This window comes from Asparagus officinalis, chromosome 4 (genome assembly GCF_001876935.1).
Source record: "Asparagus officinalis chromosome 4, Aspof.V1, whole genome shotgun sequence".
NCBI classification, from domain to species: domain Eukaryota; kingdom Viridiplantae; phylum Streptophyta; class Magnoliopsida; order Asparagales; family Asparagaceae; genus Asparagus; species Asparagus officinalis.
The window spans coordinates 140,038,674-140,047,686 of record NC_033797.1 but is presented as its reverse complement, the minus strand read 5'-3'; positions in this window follow the sequence as shown (position 1 = coordinate 140,047,686).

Sequence of the window (9,013 nt, the reverse complement as noted above, 5' to 3'; positions counted from 1 at the left end):
CATTGCCCCAGCCTAATACAATATGTCGTGTACCAACTTGGTTGAATAACGTGCTCAAGGTTTAGCAAAAGTCTAAAACATGTTTGAAATGGATTATAGTCTAACACGAGGACTCTAATGGGATTATATGTCCAATGACGAGGACTTTGAAATGGTATTATAGTCCAAACGAGGACTGTGCATAGATAAGATATACCTACCCTATTCCTGTACATGCCCTGGTGTGGCTGATCTAAACCTATGCACAAATGTCATCTTACATGCACAGATGAAACCAAGATTTACTCAAAGTTTAATATCCGATAAACAAGGGCAACACCCCAAGTTCAAGAATAGAAGACAGTACCCTCGATCATTATATATATATATATATATAGTATATATATATATATATATTATATATATATATATTATATATATATATATATATATATATATAAGTATAGGTATACAGCAGATGTCACAACCAAATCCAAAACGAAACAGGAAATACTATGATGAGTCGACTCGTGCTCATTCATGGGTCGACTCATGTCTCATGGGTCGACTCATGATCCGATACGAGTCGACTCAGCGGAAACTTGAGATAACAGGAAAATTTTTTTCGTGAGTCGAATCATAACAGTCATGGGTCGACTCAACCTGATGAGTCGACTCGTGATAAGTCGTGAGTCGACTTACGAGCTTAAATCTACATATATCACAAGTTAAATTCACCAATTCGATCCATCCTTCCATTATACTGATCTATATCTCGATAGCTATCAATTCTAGACTATGATACAGTGAGAAGTTTATATCTAACGTGAAAATCAAATACTTATATGTTAAATCTAACAATTAAACCCTAAACATGAAAAAGGCATTTAACCAAAAAGAAAACTCATATTTTTATTCCTTAAAAATATTTCCAGATCTGGGTTTTCTTCAAAAACTCGTTGGTGAGGATTTAAAATCTGAAACACATGATTTCTAGCATTCACCCTAATAAGAACATTTATTTATACTTGAAAATAAGTCTTAGGCTCAATAAAACTCATGAAAAATATTTGTAAACTATTAAAAACATGGGAGAAGGATTGGGCGAGATGTTAGTCGCCTCAGATGTGATGATGAACAATCCCCTTCACTGCAATCCACAAAGAGTTGCTGAAAATCTCCAAAAATCGCCCAAGAATACCCAAACACGAGCTAGGGTTTAGAGGGGGAGAGGAGGCTAGGGTTTATTTAGGGTTTACTGATGAAAAAGAGTGTTTTCGGGTGGAGGGAAATATATATGAGTAGATAGAACCCGACCCGAAACCCAACAGATCCGAACTGAGAAAAGCCAAAAATCCACGATGAGTCGACTCATGGTATATTATGGGTCGACTCATGGGTCATGGGTCGACTCATAATTCATGAGTCGACTCAGCAGAAACTAAATGGCAACAGGACTCGATGTCGTGAGTCGACTCATGACAGTCATGGGTCGACTCAACATGATGAGTCGACTCATGACTTATCATGGGTTGACTCATGGACTAAAAACTACATTCTTCGATTTCTGTTGCACACGATTTGCAAATTTGCAACTCAACCTCATACCTGAGGCATATCCATATCCTCATAAACTCAAAACACTAGTTTTCATGTACAACCATGCCATGAAGATATTTTATCATATATTAAATATTGCGTTTCACTAATATTCACATATATGAATTATCAAAATCAACGGGGTCTTACAGTTATAGCTCATGAAATCACAACTTTACTCATTAGGAAATTATTTGCAATGAATCGAAACCACTAGAAAATGGCAAAACAAATCATAGCTTATAGTTCATGGAATTGTGAATTTTGACCTAGAGGAAATTATTTGCCAACGGGTCAAAACCGTTAGAAATGCCAAAAATCATGAGTTATATGTCATGAAATTGTAAATTTTAACCTCCGAGAAATTATTTGCCTACAGGTTGAAACCACTAAAATTGACAAAAATTATGGGTTGTAGCTCATGACATTGTTAATTTTGGCCTCTAAGTAATTATTTGTCCATGGGTTGAAGCCACTAAAACCAGTCAAAAATCATGGGTTATAAATTATGAAATTGTGAATTTATACCTCCGTGAAATTATTTTCTTATAGTTTAAAAACCACTAAAAATGGCCAAAGATTGTGGGTCATGACTCATAAAACCGTGAATCCAACACGTCAAAACCACTAAATTTTGTCAAAATTCAAGTGCTATAATTCATTGACTCGTGAATTTTGGCCTATCGAAAATTATTTGCCAACAAGTGGAAGCTACTAAAAATGACCAAAAATCATAGGTTATATATAGCTCATGAAATCATGAATTTTGGTCTCTAGAAAATTATTTGCTAATGGGTCAAAATCACTGAAAAAGGACAAAGATTGAGGGTTATAGCTCATGAACTCGTGAATCTTGGCTCCTTAAAAAATTATCTACCTACAAGTCGAAACTAGTGAACAGGTCCAAAAATCATGGATTGTAGCTTATGAAATCATGAATTTTAGCATCTGAAAAATCATTTCCCTATGTGTGGTGTGTGGAAACTCTAAAATATTAAAAAATCTTAGGTTATAACTCATAAAATGGTGAATTTTGGCCTATAGGATATTATTTAACAATGGATTGAAACCATTAGAAATGGTCAAAACTCGTGAGTTATAGCACATGGAATGTGAATTTTGGCCTCTGAGAAATTATTTGCCTACTGCTCGAGACCAATAAAAATAGCAAAAAAACCTTAGCTTATAGCTCATAGAATTGTGAAGTTTGACATAGAGGAAATAATTTTCCAAATGGCTCAAAATCACTAGAAATGCCAAAAATCATAGTTGTGGCTCATGAAATCGTGAAATTTAGCCTCCAAAAAAATTATTTGCTTATGAGTCGAAACCACTAAAAATGCACATAAATCACGGGTTATAGCTCATGAAACTGTGAATTTTGGCTAGCAACATATTATTTGCTTGCAGGTCAAACCTAGCAAACATGTCAAAAAATCATGAATTATAGCTCATAAAACCGTGGATTTTGGCCTCTGGATAACTATTTACCTATGGATCAAAACTAGTAAAAATGTCAAAAAAATTTAGGTTTTAGCTCATGAAATGGTGAGATTTGGCCTCCACTTGCCAGTGGATTGGAACCATTACATTTGGCCAAAAGTCATGTATTATAGCACATAAAATCGTGAATTTTAACCTTCGTGAAATTATTTGCCTATGGCTCGAAACCACTAGAAATAGTCATAAATTGTTCGTTATTGCTCATGAAATCATGAAATTTAGTTGTCAAGAAATTATTTGCCAAGAGGTCGAAACAACAAAAAATGGTAAAAAATTGTTGGCTAGAGCTAATGAAATTATGAATTTTGGTCTCCACCAAATTATTTGGCTACAGTTCGAAACCACAATAACGGCAAAAAATCATGTGATATAGCTCATTAAGTTGTTAATGTTTGCCCCAACGTAATCGTTTGTCTATCAAACAACTAAACATGGTAAAAATTCATGGGCTATAAGTCATGCAATTGTGAATTTTGGCTTATAGGAAATTATTACCAAACAAGTTAAAACCAATAGAAATGGCCAAGGATCCTGCGTTATAGCTCATAAAATCATGAATTTTTCGCTTCATAAAATTATTTGTCGACTGGTCAAAACCACTAAAAATAGTCAAAAATCACGGATTATAGTTTATGAAATCATGAATTTTGGCCTATGAAAATTATTTGCCAACGAGTCAAAAACACTAGAAATAGCCAATAATCATAAGTTAGCTCATAAAATCGTAAATTTTGCCTCTTAGAAATTATTTACTTGTAGGTTGAAACCACTAAAAATATTCAAAATCATAGGTTATAGCTCATGAAATTATGTATTTTGGCCTCCTCAAATTTATTTGCCAACGGGACAAAATCACTAAAAATAACAAAAAATTATAGGTTATAAAAATCATGAAATTTTACTCCGAGAAAATATTTGACTATGGCAAAACAATTAAAAATAGCCAAAAATCAAAGTTTACAGTTCATGCAATTTAAGTTTCGTCTTTCAAGAAATTATTGGCCAATGAGTTGAAACCAATCGAAATGGCCAAAAATCATGGGTTACAGCCCATGAAATCGTGAATTTTGGCCTCTGCAAAATTAGTTGACTATAGGTTGAAACCATTGAAAATGACCAAATATCATGAGTCGTAGCTCATGAAATCATGAAATTTGTCCTTCGAGAAATTATTTGCGAACGAGCCAAAAACCAAAGAAATGGTAAAAAAAATATTAGCTAGAGTTAATGAAATTGTGAATTTTGTTCTCTGCCAAATTAATTTGTCTATAGTTCAAAATCACTAAAATGGCAAAAAATCGTGTGTTATAGCTCATGAAGTTGTGAATTTTTACCCCAAGAAATTTTTTTGCCTACTGATGCAAACACTAAGCATGGTCAAAAATTGTATGCTAGCTCATGAAATTGTAAACTTCAGCCTAATGGGAAATAATTATCCAATAGGTTAACCAGTAGAAATGGCCAAAGATCGTGGATTATAGCTCATGAAATCGTGAATTTTTACCTTCATGAAATTATTTACTTATGGGTCAAAATCACTAGAAATAGTCAAAAATCGTGAGTTACGGTTTAAGAAATCTTAAATTTTAGCCTACTGAAAATTATTAGCTAACAAGTGGAAACCACTAGAACTAGCCAAAAATCATTAGATATAGCTCATTAAATTGTGAAATTTTGCCTCTGGGAAACTATTTGTCTACATGTGGAAACCACTAAAATTGGTAAAAGATTATAGGTTATAGCTCATAAAATCATGAATTTTGGCCTCCAGTAAATTATTTGAGGAAATTATTTGTCAATGGGTCAAAACCATTAAAAGGGACAAAAATCAATGGTTATAGCTCATGAATTTTCCAATCTTGGCTCCCTAAAAATTATATACCTATGAGTCGAAACTAGTAAACATGTCCAAAAATTATGGATTATATAGCTCATGAAATTGTGAATTTTAGCATTCAAGAAACTATTAACCTATGGGTTGAAACACTAAAAATATCAAAAAAATCCTAGGTTATAGCTCATGAAATGGTGAATTTTGGCCTATAGGATATTATTTTCCAATAGGTTAAAATCACTAGAAATGACCAAAAGTCATGGATTATAGCTCATGAAATCCTGAATTTTAGCCTCCAAAAAATTATTTATCTAGGATAAAAACAAGTAAAAATGTTAGAAAAATTTTAGGTTATAACTCATAAAACAATAAGTTCTGGCCTATGCTTACCCGTGGGTTAGAACCACTATAATTGGCCAAAAATTATGCATTACAGTAGATGAAATCATGAATTTTGGTCTTTGCAAAATTATTTACCTATGGCTAGAAACCACTAAAAATGGCAAAAAAAATTTAGCTTATAGCTAATGAAATGGTGAATTATTGCCTTCAGGAAATTATATTTTAACGAGCCAAAACAACTAAATGGCCAAAAGTTATAGGTTATAGATCATGGAGTTGTGAATCTTGGCCCCAGCGAAATTATTTGCAAATGGGTCGAAGCTACTAAACATGGCTAAATATTGTGGGTTGTAGCTCATGAAATCATAAAATTTCACCTCTAAAAAGTTATATGCATATTGTTAGCCAATAGGAAAGTATTTGCTAACTGGTCGAAACCACTAGAAGTGGCCACAAAATGTGGTTATAACTCATAAAATCATGAATTTTTGTCCCCATAAAATTATTTATATGCGGTCAACACCACTAAAATAGCCAAAAATCATGGTTTTTAGCTCATGAAATCGGCGTTTTTGCTCCCTAGAAATTATTTGTCAATGTGTCAAAACTAGTAAACAAGTCCAAAAATTATAGGTTATAGCTCATAAAATTATAAATTTTAGCCTCTAAGAAATTATTTGCCTACAGGTCGGCACCCTAAAAATGTTAAAAAAATCCTTATATATAGCTCATGAAATTATGAATTTTAGCCTCCATGAAATAATCTTCTAGTAGATCAAAACCACTAAAAACGTTAACAAATGATGGCTTATAAATGATAAAATGGTGATATTTCATCTCTGAGAAATTATTTGCGAACGAGTGAAAACTATTAAAAAATAAGCAAAAAAACATTTGTTAATGCTCATGAAATCATGAATTTTGGCCTCCCAAAAATTATTTGTCGACGGGTTGAAACCACTAATTTTTTAAAAAAATCATAGCTTATAGCTCATAAAATTATAAATTCCGTCCTTCGGGAAATTATCTTCCAATGTGACTAAACCATTAAAAATTGCTAGAAATCATGGATTATAGCTCATAAAATTGTGAATTTAATCTCCGAGAAATTATTTACCTAGGGTTCAAAACCTTTAAAATGTCAAAAAATCCTACATTAAATTGCTCATGAGATGTTGAATTTTGGTTTCAACGAAATAATTTTCTAGCAGGTCAAAACCACTAATAATGTCAAAAAAATCATGGCTTATAGCTAATGAAATGGTGAAATTTGGCCTCTCGAAAATGAAATGATGACTTTTAGCCCTCCCTCCCCTCGGAAATTATTTGTGAATGAGTGAAAACCACTAAAGACGTCCAAAAATAATGTGTCATAACTCAAAAAATTGTGAATTTTAGCCTCCGTAGAATAAATTACCAATTGGTTAAAATCACTAAAAATGTCAAAAAAATCATGGCCTATAGGTATTGAAATAATGATATTTGGCCTCGAAGAACTTATTTATGGACAAGTAAAAAACCACTAAAATGTCCAAAAATCGTGTGTCAGAGCTCATTAAATCGTGAATTTTGTCCTCAGGGAAATCAAAACTATGAAAATATCAAAAAAAATCCTAGGTTATAGCTCATGAAATGGTGAATTTTAGCCTCCGCAAAATAATTTGCCAATAGTAAAACTGTCAAAAAAGTGGGTTATAGATCACGAAATCATAACTTTGTTCTTTGGAAAATTATTTTCATTGAATCGAAACCACTAGAAATGGAAAAAAATTATAGCTTATAGCTCATGAAATTGTGAATTTTAGCCTAGAGGACACTATTTGCCAATAGGCCAGAACTGTTAGAAATGTTAAAAATCATGGGTTATAGCTCATAAAATTATGAATTTTGGCCTCTTAGAAATTATTTGCCACCGAATCAAAACCACAAAAAATAGCCAAAAAGGAGGATTATGGCTCATGAAATCATAAATTTTGCCTCCCTAGAAATTATTTACCAATGAATTAAAACTAGTAAATATGTCCAAAAATTATGGGGTTATAGCTCATGAAACTAAAAATTTTAGCCCACAAGAAATTATTTGTCTATGAGGAAATTTGTAAAAATGTCAAAAATTCCTAGGTTATATAGGTTGAAATGTCAAAATCTAGCCTCCGCAAAATAATTTGCTAGTGGGTCGAAACCATCAAAAATGTAAAAAAAAATCATGGTTTATGGCTGATGATATGGTGATATTTTACCTCTGAAAAAATATTTGCTAACAAGTGAAAACCATAAAAAATATCAAAAAAACGTTTGTCATAGCTCATGAAATCATGAATTTTAGTTTTTAGAAAATCATTTGCCTACAAGTTGAAACGACTATAAATATCAAAAAATTATAGGTTATATAGCTCATTAAATTGTGAATTTTAGCATTTGGTAAACAATTTGCCAAAGGGTAAAAACCACTAAAAATAGCCAAAAATCATGAGTTATAACCCATGAAATCGTGAATTTTGCCTCTTGAAAATTAGTTGCCTACAGGTTGAAACCACTAAAAATGTCCAAAAAATCTTGGTTTTAAGCTCATGAAATTATGTATTTTAGATCCTCAAAATTATTTAACAATGAGATGGAACCATTAAAAATGGCTAAAATTTGTGTGTTACGGCTCTTGAAATCCTAAATTTTGACTCTGAGAAAATATTTTACTATGGCAAAATAATTAAAAATGGCAAAAAATCATGGCTTACAGTTCTGGCAATCATGAATTTTGTCCTTCGAGAAATTATTTGCCAACAACTCGAAACCACTAGAAATGGCCATGAAATCATGAATTTTAGTTTTCGGAAAATCATTTGCCTACAGGTTGAAACGACTATAAATGTCAAAAAATCATAGGTTATAGCTCATGAAATTGTGAATTTTAGCATTTGGTAAACTATTTGCCAAAGGGTCAAAACCACTAAAAATAGCCAAAAATCATGAGTTATAGCCCATGAAATCGTGAATTTTGCCTCTTGAAAATTAGTTGCTTACAGGTTGAAACCACTAAAAATGTCAAAAAAAATCTTGGTTTTTAGCTCATGAAATTATGTATTTTAGATCCTCAAAATTATTTAACAATGAGATGGAACCACTAAAAATGGCTAAAATTTGTGTGTTACAGCTCTTGAAATCCTAAATTTTGACTCTGAGAAAATAATTTACTATGGCAAAATAATTAAAAAATGGCAAAAAATCATGGCTTACGGTTCTTGCAATCATGAATTTTGTCCTTCGAGAAATTATTTGCCAACAACTCGATACCACTAGAAATGGCCATGAAATCATGAATTTTAGTTTTTAGAAAATCATTTGCCTACAGGTTGAAACGACTATAAATATCAAAAAATCATAGGTTATAGCTTATGAAATTGTGAATTTTAGCATTTGGTAAACTATTTGCCAAAGGGTCAAAACCACTAAAAATAGCCAAAAATCATGAGTTATAGCCCATGAAATCGTGAATTTTGCCTCTTGAAAATTAGTTGCCTACAGGTTGAAACCACTAAAAATGTCAAAAAAATCTTGGTTTTTAGCTCATGAAATTATGTATTTGAGATCCTCAAAATTATTTAACGATGAGATGGAATTATTAAAAATGGCTAAAATTTGTGTGTTACGACTCTTGAAATCCTAAATTTTGACTTCGAGAAAATATTTTACTATGGCAAAATAATTAAAAAATGGCAAAAAATCATGGCTTACAGTTCTTGCAATCATGAATTATGT